The following is a 10072-nucleotide window of genomic DNA, read 5'->3' as shown; positions in this document are numbered from 1 at the left end:
TTCTCCAAGAACTCCTATCTAGAGAGAAAACTAGATACAAGAAAGAAAACTAGCTACGTCTGGTCATTCAGACCTCTCCCCTGCTTTCTGCATAAAAGGTGGAAGAAATTCCATTTCTCCCACTTCATAATTTCCTCCACTCAGATTTTGTAAAAAGAAGTCAAAGATATGATATTTCCTTTTGTCCATACTCATTTGGTCTTCTCTTTTGTTGCAGAAGCATGTGCCACCGATTTCTGTCCCTCAAAATAGCTGGAAAGTTGTGAAAAAGGTAAAGAAAAACGGCTGTTGCATTTGCTGAGGAGAGAGACAGATCCGAGCCTCGGATCCGAGGAGTGAAAATGGATCCGAGCTCGGATCTTCAGGATCCGAGGTCTTCATAATGGATCCGAGGTCGGATCGTCCTGACCTCGGATGCTCTCCACCAGAAGTACAGACGAGGGTTCGGATCCATCTTGTGCACATGGATCCGAGCTCGGATTATAGGATCCGAGGTCTTCCCTTGATGGATCCGAGGTCGGATCGTCCTGACTTCGGATGCTCTCCACCAGAAGCACAGACGAGGGGTCGGATCCCTTTTATACACACGGATCCGAGCTCGGATCCGTGTTGAGCAATTTTCCAGTTTTTCACTTCTTCTCTTTTTCTTCATTTTTGCTCCCAATTTCTTGTGTACTTTGTCCTCTGGATGACCCTTATATTCCTTTGAACTTGTGCATAAATTTCATACATCAATTACCTTCACAAATTCACCAGATTAACGCATTAATTCACTCATTTATCAATTTTTGAAACCTTAATCAATATTTAAGCAATTATCACCAAAAGAGTTCAAATATGGCTTAATTTTCTCAGAACATACCAAAAATTAATGCCAAATTCATACAAAATATGCGTTAAATATTCACTTATCAAATTCCCCCACACTTGAATCATTGCTTGTTCTCAAGCAATTTTACACAAAACTTACTTCAAATATTCAATAGATAAAACAATATACGTACTTTTGTCAAATTTAATTCCTCAAAAACCTAGAAACCAATCATTATGCCATTTATCAGATTACACTAAATACTCATAATATTTAATTAAATAAAAATAATTATGCCTTAATTTCAACAAATTCAAATCAATTCTCTCATTCTATTCTAATTTCACAAATAAGTAAATCACAAAGTCAATTTTATGGCCTTCCTTATCCCAAAACTCATCAATTTAGAGGGATTTATTCACATTTCTTCTTATTTAAATAATGAAAATGTCTTTTTACGCGAAAATCAACACTTTTAGGTGAAAATTCCCGGTTACTCAACATTTCACTTATTTAAATTGCTAAGCATACTTTTAATTCAAATACCTTTTTACGCGAATGTCGACATTTGTAAATGCCAACCCCCGGTTACTCAGTATATGAATCATTGGAGTAGAAAAATAATAATTTTTTTTTTTTGTTTTTGTTTTTGTTTTTTTTTGTTTTTGTTTTTTTTTTTTTTTTTTACAAAGTATAATTAAAGGAAGAATTTGGCCTTGTTTTTGACTATATCAATCACTTACTTATAAAATTAAGTAAAAATGATAAATCTCATTAATTTTGCAAAATTCTAAGCATAATTTTTTCTTATTTAACCAAATATACTTTCTAAAATGTAAATATCCTAATTGCATAATAATTCATTCCAGGCCAAATAAGAACTAAACTTTTCCAAAATACACATAGCATTTTATCCAAAGGAAGAATTAGACACTTAAAATTTTAACATTTTGGCCATTCTTATGGAAGATTTGTAATGAAATATTGGAAAATATTTTAGAAAAATTTTGACAGAGTTTCCCCATAAAAATGGATGAAACTCCCTGCCAACAACCTCAATTTTCACAAAAATTATCCTCATGACTATCTCCACATATAATTCCAACATTTTTAAGCCATAAACAACTAAAATCATGCATTTCAAAACACAATTACCCATAAGATAAGTAATCCCTCCCCCACACTTAAAATCTACAATGTCCTCATTGTAGAGGAAGGTAAAAGAACTGAAACTTCCCTCTCATAGGTGGTGATGCAATTTGAAGCCCTTACTCATCATGATCATCCATTTTCTGTCCAAAATGAGACAACAAGGGTACCAAATACCATAAGTAACACAAAATGATAATAAAATCTACAAGTGTGTCTTTGTTGGATAGGTGAGACCATTGTAAAATGTTTGGACTACTAGCCAATCGGGTAGACCATGATGAGGGCATCTTCTTTGCAATTCCCGATAACGCTCCCAAGCTTCATACAATGTCTCTCCTTCCTGTTGAGAGAAACTAGTTATATCCATTCTTAATTTAGCAGTTTTTCCAGGTGGAAAGAATTTATTAAGAAAAGCCTTAGCTAATTCATCCCAAGTAGTAAAAGTATTTGGAGGATGAGATTGTAGCCAAACCTTAGCCTTGTCCCTTAGTGAAAATGGAAACAATCGAAGTTTAATCGCATCTTCACTAACACCATTAAACTTAATTGTATCACAAATTTCAAGAAATGTTGACAAGTGAGAATTTGGATCCTCAGTAGCATTACCTCCATATTGAGATTGTTGTACCATTTGAATCAGTGATGGTTTTATCTCAAAGTTATTAGCGTTTACCGTTGGTCTTACAATGCTAGTTTGAGATCCTTGTACTCCCGGTAAAGCAAAATCTCGCAGAATTCTCCTATTTGATTCATTTTCTGCCATTTCTTCCTCAAATTGTAATTCTATCAAGATATCTTCTATTGGCTGCCAAACCTCTTGTTCCTCTTGATGTGATGTATTCCTCCTTTGTCTGCGTAATGTTCTTTCTATTTCCGGATCGAAATGTACAACTCCTCGATTTGATCGGTGCATACACTACAAACAAAAACAAGAGAAAATTTTTATACTTTTAATTCAACAACTTGAATAAAGATAATGAAATTTATCTAAATTAATAGAGATAATGAGGCCCTAATATTGCCGCTCCCCGGCAGCGGCGCCAAAAACTTGACGGGACTTTTAGATCAATGCAAGTTTAATTCCGATTTTACACCCGTTGGACTGCAAGTATACAGGTCGCAATTATAGTACAAGATGTGTATCGGGTCGATCCCACGAGGAGCAATTTAAACAATTACTAAGTCCTTGTTCTCTCTATTATTTAGACTTACAAATAATTGGAGCAGAGAAAGTATAATGCTGTAATCTACAAATCTGATATACAAGTCTAGTTTACAAATGCTTAATGCAAATAGAGAAATTTCACTTAAGGAAGATTCTAGGGATGTAGATTCCACTTATGGCTTAAACAACACAAATGAATGGATTTACTTCTTGCTATTATTCTTGCTTAACCAGAGATTCATTTCCAAAGTTTCCAAGTCTCATTTTCATGATGAAATGGCCTAAAGCAATATAGATTTCCCTATTTTCATGGTGAAATACTACTACTACTCTGTTTTATTTCATGAAATGCTAAGTAATCCACCTAAGTGTATCTCTATTTTCATGAACATACAACTCACGCTCTACTCATGTGTTTCCATTGTTATTACCAATTCTCATTGAACAATAACCACTATAACCAAACTATTGGTGATCAATCAATAGCAAGTAATCACAGTTACACAAGTAGACAAGTTAATACAAGATATAACAAGTGTAAATCACATTCAATTTATACTATTTAGCCATAAGTTTCATCTACTCCCTAGATGAAGGAGTTTAGCTACTCATGAATGATTTAACAATCAAACTCACAAGTTTATTCATGCAAAACCTCATAAAGTACAAGTATAAGAAAGATAAAAGAAAGCTTAGCCAATTGAAGGTGAAGCTCTCCAATTCCTGCTATGTTCTTGCACAATATGATTATAAGTGAAACTTTTTAAGTCCTTCTCCAAGAACTCCTATCTAGAGAGAAAACTAGATACAAGAAAGAAAACTAGCTACGTCTGGTCATTCAGACCTCTCCCCTGCTTTCTGCATAAAAGGTGGAAGAAATTCCATTTCTCCCACTTCATAATTTCCTCCACTCAGATTTTGTAAAAAGAAGTCAAAGATATGATATTTCCTTTTGTCCATACTCATTTGGTCTTCTCTTTTGTTGCAGAAGCATGTGCCACCGATTTCTGTCCCTCAAAATAGCTGGAAAGTTGTGAAAAAGGTAAAGAAAAACGGCTGTTGCATTTGCTGAGGAGAGAGACAGATCCGAGCCTCGGATCCGAGGAGTGAAAATGGATCCGAGCTCGGATCTTCAGGATCCGAGCTCGGATCTTCAGGATCCGAGGTCTTCATAATGGATCCGAGGTCGGATCGTCCTGACCTCGGATGCTCTCCACCAGAAGTACAGACGAGGGTTCGGATCCATCTTGTGCACATGGATCCGAGCTCGGATTATAGGATCCGAGGTCTTCCCTTGATGGATCCGAGGTCGGATCGTCCTGACTTCGGATGCTCTCCACCAGAAGCACAGACGAGGGGTCGGATCCCTTTTATACACACGGATCCGAGCTCGGATCCGTGTTGAGCAATTTTCCAGTTTTTCACTTCTTCTCTTTTTCTTCATTTTTGCTCCCAATTTCTTGTGTACTTTGTCCTCTGGATGACCCTTATATTCCTTTGAACTTGTGCATAAATTTCATACATCAATTACCTTCACAAATTCACCAGATTAACGCATTAATTCACTCATTTATCAATTTTTGAAACCTTAATCAATATTTAAGCAATTATCACCAAAAGAGTTCAAATATGGCTTAATTTTCTCAGAACATACCAAAAATTAATGCCAAATTCATACAAAATATGCGTTAAATATTCACTTATCAAATTCCCCCACACTTGAATCATTGCTTGTCCTCAAGCAATTTTACACAAAACTTACTTCAAATATTCAATAGATAAAACAATATACGTACTTTTGTCAAATTTAATTCCTCAAAAACCTAGAAACCAATCATTATGCCATTTATCAGATTACACTAAATACTCATAATATTTAATTAAATAAAAATAATTATGCCTTAATTTCAACAAATTCAAATCAATTCTCTCATTCTATCCTAATTTCACAAATAAGTAAATCACAAAGTCAATTTTATGGCCTTCCTTATCCCAAAACTCATCAATTTAGAGGGATTTATTCACATTTCTTCTTATTTAAATAATGAAAATGTCTTTTTACGCGAAAATCAACACTTTTAGGTGAAAATTCCCGGTTACTCAACATTTCACTTATTTAAATTGCTAAGCATACTTTTAATTCAAATACCTTTTTACGCGAATGTCGACATTTGTAAATGCCAACCCCCGGTTACTCAGTATATGAATCATTGGAGTAGAAAAATAATAATTTTTTTTTTTGTTTTTGTTTTTGTTTTTTTTTGTTTTTGTTTTTTTTTTTTTTTTTTACAAAGTATAATTAAAGGAAGAATTTGGCCTTGTTTTTGACTATATCAATCACTTACTTATAAAATTAAGTAAAAATGATAAATCTCATTAATTTTGCAAAATTCTAAGCATAATTTTTTCTTATTTAACCAAATATACTTTCTAAAATGTAAATATCCTAATTGCATAATAATTCATTCCAGGCCAAATAAGAACTAAACTTTTCCAAAATACACATAGCATTTTATCCAAAGGAAGAATTAGACACTTAAAATTTTAACATTTTGGCCATTCTTATGGAAGATTTGTAATGAAATATTGGAAAATATTTTAGAAAAATTTTGACAGAGTTTCCCCATAAAAATGGATGAAACTCCCTGCCAACAACCTCAATTTTCACAAAAATTATCCTCATGACTATCTCCACATATAATTCCAACATTTTTAAGCCATAAACAACTAAAATCATGCATTTCAAAACACAATTACCCATAAGATAAGTAATCCCTCCCCCACACTTAAAATCTACAATGTCCTCATTGTAGAGGAAGGTAAAAGAACTGAAACTTCCCTCTCATAGGTGGTGATGCAATTTGAAGCCCTTACTCATCATGATCATCCATTTTCTGTCCAAAATGAGACAACAAGGGTACCAAATACCATAAGTAACACAAAATGATAATAAAATCTACAAGTGTGTCTTTGTTGGATAGGTGAGACCATTGTAAAATGTTTGGACTACTAGCCAATCGGGTAGACCATGATGAGGGCATCTTCTTTGCAATTCCCGATAACGCTCCCAAGCTTCATACAATGTCTCTCCTTCCTGTTGAGAGAAACTAGTTATATCCATTCTTAATTTAGCAGTTTTTCCAGGTGGAAAGAATTTATTAAGAAAAGCCTTAGCTAATTCATCCCAAGTAGTAAAAGTATTTGGAGGATGAGATTGTAGCCAAACCTTAGCCTTGTCCCTTAGTGAAAATGGAAACAATCGAAGTTTAATCGCATCTTCACTAACACCATTAAACTTAATTGTATCACAAATTTCAAGAAATGTTGACAAGTGAGAATTTGGATCCTCAGTAGCATTACCTCCATATTGAGATTGTTGTACCATTTGAATCAGTGATGGTTTTATCTCAAAGTTATTAGCGTTTACCGTTGGTCTTACAATGCTAGTTTGAGATCCTTGTACTCCCGGTAAAGCAAAATCTCGCAGAATTCTCCTATTTGATTCATTTTCTGCCATTTCTTCCTCAAATTGTAATTCTATCAAGATATCTTCTATTGGCTGCCAAACCTCTTGTTCCTCTTGATGTGATGTATTCCTCCTTTGTCTGCGTAATGTTCTTTCTATTTCCGGATCGAAATGTACAACTCCTCGATTTGATCGGTGCATACACTACAAACAAAAACAAGAGAAAATTTTTATACTTTTAATTCAACAACTTGAATAAAGATAATGAAATTTATCTAAATTAATAGAGATAATGAGGCCCTAATATTGCCGCTCCCCGGCAGCGGCGCCAAAAACTTGACGGGACTTTTAGATCAATGCAAGTTTAATTCCGATTTTACACCCGTTGGACTGCAAGTATACAGGTCGCAATTATAGTACAAGATGTGTATCGGGTCGATCCCACGAGGAGCAATTTAAACAATTACTAAGTCCTTGTTCTCTCTATTATTTAGACTTACAAATAATTGGAGCAGAGAAAGTATAATGCTGTAATCTACAAATCTGATATACAAGTCTAGTTTACAAATGCTTAATGCAAATAGAGAAATTTCACTTAAGGAAGATTCTAGGGATGTAGATTCCACTTATGGCTTAAACAACACAAATGAATGGATTTACTTCTTGCTATTATTCTTGCTTAACCAGAGATTCATTTCCAAAGTTTCCAAGTCTCATTTTCATGATGAAATGGCCTAAAGCAATATAGATTTCCCTATTTTCATGGTGAAATACTACTACTACTCTGTTTTATTTCATGAAATGCTAAGTAATCCACCTAAGTGTATCTCTATTTTCATGAACATACAACTCACGCTCTACTCATGTGTTTCCATTGTTATTACCAATTCTCATTGAACAATAACCACTATAACCAAACTATTGGTGATCAATCAATAGCAAGTAATCACAGTTACACAAGTAGACAAGTTAATACAAGATATAACAAGTGTAAATCACATTCAATTTATACTATTTAGCCATAAGTTTCATCTACTCCCTAGATGAAGGAGTTTAGCTACTCATGAATGATTTAACAATCAAACTCACAAGTTTATTCATGCAAAACCTCATAAAGTACAAGTATAAGAAAGATAAAAGAAAGCTTAGCCAATTGAAGGTGAAGCTCTCCAATTCCTGCTATGTTCTTGCACAATATGATTATAAGTGAAACTTTTTAAGTCCTTCTCCAAGAACTCCTATCTAGAGAGAAAACTAGATACAAGAAAGAAAACTAGCTACGTCTGGTCATTCAGACCTCTCCCCTGCTTTCTGCATAAAAGGTGGAAGAAATTCCATTTCTCCCACTTCATAATTTCCTCCACTCAGATTTTGTAAAAAGAAGTCAAAGATATGATATTTCCTTTTGTCCATACTCATTTGGTCTTCTCTTTTGTTGCAGAAGCATGTGCCACCGATTTCTGTCCCTCAAAATAGCTGGAAAGTTGTGAAAAAGGTAAAGAAAAACGGCTGTTGCATTTGCTGAGGAGAGAGACAGATCCGAGCCTCGGATCCGAGGAGTGAAAATGGATCCGAGCTCGGATCTTCAGGATCCGAGGTCTTCATAATGGATCCGAGGTCGGATCGTCCTGACCTCGGATGCTCTCCACCAGAAGTACAGACGAGGGTTCGGATCCATCTTGTGCACATGGATCCGAGCTCGGATTATAGGATCCGAGGTCTTCCCTTGATGGATCCGAGGTCGGATCGTCCTGACTTCGGATGCTCTCCACCAGAAGCACAGACGAGGGGTCGGATCCCTTTTATACACACGGATCCGAGCTCGGATCCGTGTTGAGCAATTTTCCAGTTTTTCACTTCTTCTCTTTTTCTTCATTTTTGCTCCCAATTTCTTGTGTACTTTGTCCTCTGGATGACCCTTATATTCCTTTGAACTTGTGCATAAATTTCATACATCAATTACCTTCACAAATTCACCAGATTAACGCATTAATTCACTCATTTATCAATTTTTGAAACCTTAATCAATATTTAAGCAATTATCACCAAAAGAGTTCAAATATGGCTTAATCTTCTCAGAACATACCAAAAATTAATGCCAAATTCATACAAAATATGCGTTAAATATTCACTTATCATGACTCCATGAAAAGCGTAGAAATACTTGGGCAGAAAACTCTGCCTTATAAGGCGTGGTCACGCCTTACAACAACTTTGGTCCACTTTGGGGACACAGGCTTGGATTGAAGACTTCCGCTTCCATCTGAAGCAACGCTACACCACACCACCGTCAGAGGCCCCACGCTGCCAGTCCCTGATACCTCCTCTACCATGGTGTTTTGCTGCAATTTTTTTTTCTTCATTCAGGGAAGTTTCTTTTGCTCCCTTCACTTGACTTCAACTTTTCATTCTTACATTGAGGACAATGTAGACTTTAGGTGTGGGGGGAGTAATCTAGCTTTTCCTTCTTACTGCTTTTCCTTCTACAAAAAAAAAAAAAAAAAAAAAAAAAACCCCTTTACCATATCTTTTGGATTTTTGTGGTTAGCCTTGATAAGCAATGGATTGATTTTCAAATTTAACTATTGTTATGGTTTTAGATGATAATATGTTAAGTATGATATGGTAAAATTTTAGGATAACTCTCTGGTAAATATTTGAGACTTTGTGACTCTTGCAATTTCTTTTGGTTAACTTTTATAGGCATTGTAAATATTTTTCTGACATTTTTGTGTGAACTGGTTCAACTATTAATCTTAGTTCTCCATGTTAAGGAAATGAAGCAGGCTTGCATGGTTTTAATTTTACTTGGGTGTTTATTTGTGAATAACATTCGGCTATACTCCGCTGGTTATCATTGACTAGTAACCGGGGGTTTTCACCTAAAGTGTCGATTTTCGCGTCAAAAAGCAGCGATAACTATGAGTATGTGATCTTTAAGCGGTTTAAGTTGAGTAACCGGGCTCCTTCATTGAAGAGATGTCGGAGTTCGCGTCAAAAGACTTGAATGGCTCAAGACTAAGCACTTCCTTCAAGAAAAAAAAATGAAAAAAAAATGAAAAAAAAATGAAAATGATGAAAAATGAAAAAAAAAAAGAAAGTATACGAGCATGAAAGTATGCGAATAATTGTATTGCCTGCGGATCCATGAGTCTTTATGTTGAGATTTTGCTTAGTGGTTGGACCAGTTATTAAAGAATGTTGGTTGGATATTTTCTATTCTTAGATTGGTTAGTCTGGATTTGAAAGAGTCATTGGTTTTAAAAGTTAGTTGGAGAGTTATCTCGTAAAATTTGTCATCAGTACTTTACAGTTATCTAAATCATACATTGGCAATAGTTGCTTTGATTAATAGCCATTGTTTTGAATTCAACTGCTGCAAAATGTTTGCTCGCTTGGTTGTGTATTTAAAGTTTGAAATGCTTGAGGACAAGCATTGTCTTGGTGTGGGGGAATTTGATAGGGATATAATTATGCA

General features: G+C 34.9%; 2 non-coding genes across 2 annotated transcripts; both read left to right on the top strand.

Moving 5' to 3' along the window:
* Positions 1-2232: 2232 nt before the first annotated feature.
* LOC140016348 (small nucleolar RNA R71) lies at positions 2233-2339 on the top strand. Its single transcript, XR_011822741.1, has one exon. It is a non-coding gene; the product is annotated as a small nucleolar RNA R71 (small nucleolar RNA).
* A 3812-nt stretch (positions 2340-6151) lies between these two features.
* LOC113715261 (small nucleolar RNA R71) lies at positions 6152-6258 on the top strand. The gene has a single exon (XR_003453899.1). It is a non-coding gene; the product is annotated as a small nucleolar RNA R71 (small nucleolar RNA).
* The last annotated feature ends 3814 nt before the right edge of the window (positions 6259-10072 follow it).

Source organism: Coffea arabica, chromosome 10c (assembly GCF_036785885.1).
Source record: "Coffea arabica cultivar ET-39 chromosome 10c, Coffea Arabica ET-39 HiFi, whole genome shotgun sequence".
Classification (NCBI taxonomy): domain Eukaryota; kingdom Viridiplantae; phylum Streptophyta; class Magnoliopsida; order Gentianales; family Rubiaceae; genus Coffea; species Coffea arabica.
Note: the sequence above shows the minus strand (reverse complement) of the source record. Positions and strands in the feature narration are given on the sequence as shown.